Below are 3,430 nucleotides of genomic sequence, written 5' to 3'. Positions count from 1 at the left end.
AGACTTTTAGACAGGTAATTGGCTTTTATAGAAATGTATGTTTTGGCCTCCCTAAGGAAGAATATTAGTGCCTCATGCTCGCGGTGCCCCAAAATCACACATCTCACTTTATATTTGCTTTTCATTGAATTTGTAATTCATCTGTTGGCTGTTGTATTACTACTGTCAACTCTTTCTAACTGCATTGTTCACAACAGCAGTCTGAAGGAGGAAGCCTGTGCTGTGAGCTTGTGGGATTCTTCTGTCACTTGGGTCTGTTCACAAGCAACAACATAAAGCTGTTTTAGAGCAGAAAGTTCATTTGTGAGAGCCCTTGTGACTGAGTAAAACATTATACGATCAATACTTTCTAATAGGTACTGACACCAAATGAGTATTGAGTTGTGTATTGAGGTATGGATCACTGTGGTATTGACCTGGAAGCCTCTCCTCTCTCGGTTCTTAAAGCTCACTACTTTTTTCTGATTCACCATGTTCTGAAGTGTTTTGCTTCTTCCTTCCACTCCCATCCTCTTCCTTCATTTTTATGCACTCCCACTAATCTGCAGGATTAATTTATTCTGCATCTACCTGTATTCTTTGATTATTGCTAAAAGCCTGAGTGCTGAAAACTGGTTGGGATTATCTCCCAGTGGAGTGTCTGATGTTCCCCTCTTAATAAGGCCGGCAGGAGAAAGCCGCCGTGCTTAAAATCTTCCCTTTTATGTTGATGTAATGTTGCAGCCATCTTAAAAGCAGTTATTACAGAGCCATCACGTTCATTCAGGCATGTCCACTCCTGCATCAATTTAGGGTCACTTCAGGGTCAAATGGTGTTTCTACTCAGCAGCATTGCAAATAGTTTTGATAGCTTTAAGGTAGTGCTGCATATCAGAGAGGTGTTTTGAAATGCAAACATCAAGCCAATGAACGATAGCACATCCACACACACACTACCACAGCACATATAGGAATTCTTAGTGGGTGATTCATGGAGCTTAGTTTATTGACTGATATGAGTGTGTGTGTGTGTGTGTGTGTGTGTGTGTGTGTGTGTGTGTGTGTGTGTGTCTAAATTACTTAAATTATCATATGAAGGAACCCTAAAACTATATAAAATAAAGGATTTAAGTTATAGTACAATCAGGAACCCACTGCCAAACCTGCCTGCCAGTCTGTACAGTAAAACTTCATTTTATGGCCGAGTTCAAAATAACCGCCTACCCCGTTTACTGGCCTGGTGTGGGAACACATTTTGACAAATAAACGCAGGTCCCCATTTGGATATATAAAGCTTCTAAAGCCCTGCCGGGTCGCCCGCAATCGTTATTACCAATATTAATGTATTAATGTTTAAACATATGATCAATATTTCAGTATGGACATGCTACATTAGATTGGTTAGATTCTCCACAATTCAATTGTTCAGTTCATTTAACGAAACAACAAGCCCCAGAGTCTAATTCATACAGATTTACCGGTGTAACCTGCATGTTACAAGTGATGAAAAAAAAAGCGCAGACTACTTTTATCTTTGAAGCGCTTGTTAAGTCCCAATTTGTCTGTTCCGTGATTACTAAATTCTGTAGTCTGTAATCAAAACAGCTTTTCATAAAAATTAATGCAAGTTGTGAATCCAAGTGCATCTCTCTCTGTCTGCTAACTTCTGCCACACTTCTCTCATCCTGCACCCTGTGGTTGTTTATGTTACGTTGCTGCTTACAAAATAAAAGCACATAAGCCGTCTGTCGGAGCTAGATCAAATGAATGACTTGTATTTGATGTTATTTGATCATTTTTATACAAGTAATATTCTTTTTGAAATAAACAAATTTGGGTAGCCTATTTTCAGTTTTGTGCAAAACGAATTCAAGGACACCAATTATACTGCTTTTCAATTCCTATATTGTAGTTCTGTGACTCCTGCAGCTTTGCATGATTCAAAGTTAAAAAAAACTATTTTTTTCTTATACTGACTCTTCATGTAGGTCTTCATTTCAGCCTCTGTCTGAAACAAGCTGTAGATGCTGCAGTCTCTTTAAGCAGTCTGTGCTCTCATGAACCTTGTTTTCAGAAGGACAGTAGATATTTTTACTCCACACTACTTTCCCAGCACCACATGGCAGACCACGAGACCAAACCATGGACAGTATAAAACAAGAAGGTAGTGTCCGTGATGACACACCATTGTGAAACTCAATGTGGAGGGCAGTGGCCACGTCGCCATCTTGGCCTTCCCTGACCCCGGCTAATCCAAAAACCGGCGAAGTTGTGGAGCTGAGGTGGGCCAAATGAAGCCTGGTTGCTGAAACCACCTAGTGGCTACCCACCTGTGACGGCATCTGCCAATTGAATTCAATTATGCATAATTTTAAGCCGTTATATATATTTAGAGTCAGACTGTGCGTAGGACACCGCCTTACAAACCGAGTGTCAATATTCACAATTTTAATGAGGATGAGGAGGGACTATCTTTCTGGCAACGCAAACACCAATGTAGGATTTTTACACTACCCCCCACGTGGCCAAAAAAATAATAAAAAATTGATCCAGAGTGATTTGTAAAATGAAAATGCAAACCATTTGCAGGTTTAAGCTTCTATATTGTGACAATACAAAATGAATAAGTTTTTCATTCCCAAGTCTCAAGTTTTTTTTTGTTTGTTTGTTGTTTGTTTTTTTAAAATAAGTATTTGTAACAGTGTTTTGACGTCACTTTCTTTTTTGGGGGACAATTTCTGAGAACACTTAATCTACAGATCAGTTGAACATAATTACCAGCAGGACTGTGGCACTGATGTTAGAAATACTGAGGCCATTAATCCAAGAGCTCCCCAGATCCACACAAATGAGCACAATCATTTGGATGAGAGTGGAGTTTGCAAAACAGTATAATATGATGATTTTCCCCATGACTTCACCACTATGAGCAACACATTGACATTTGAACCTTTAAAAACTGGAAAAAAAATATTCCCACTAAAACCATATTTTGATATTTGTGTTTTATATTTTATTTATTCTATGGTGATGGCTTAATGAGGGTTGTTGAAGGGGGCGTTATGTTGATGCTACACTTGGTATGGTACATTTAAAGATCTATTACGTTTTTAAATTATATTAGTTTCAGTTGCACTAACCCAAGGAAGCCCAGCTGCTCTGGAAGCACCAGTAAGTCACGATTCAATAACTGACCCTTCAAAGGGTCAGTCATGCAAGGCTGAGTGTGTGAATGGGATGAAATTAGTTGGCTGGAAGAATACTGTACGTGCAAGCATTTCACACGCACGTTCTCATCCCTCAAAGTTTCTGCTTCATTTCCCCCTCCTCTTGTCTGTTCACAAACATCTGAAATAAAGCTTAAATATGAAATGTTGTTTTATGACTTAGAAAATGAAAAATTGTTCTGGTGGAACCATATTGATCTAGGGTAGCACTCTTTTCCTTACCA

This window comes from Micropterus dolomieu, linkage group LG03, assembly GCF_021292245.1.
Source record: "Micropterus dolomieu isolate WLL.071019.BEF.003 ecotype Adirondacks linkage group LG03, ASM2129224v1, whole genome shotgun sequence".
Lineage (NCBI taxonomy): Eukaryota > Metazoa > Chordata > Actinopteri > Centrarchiformes > Centrarchidae > Micropterus > Micropterus dolomieu.
This window is presented reverse-complemented; position numbering follows the sequence as displayed.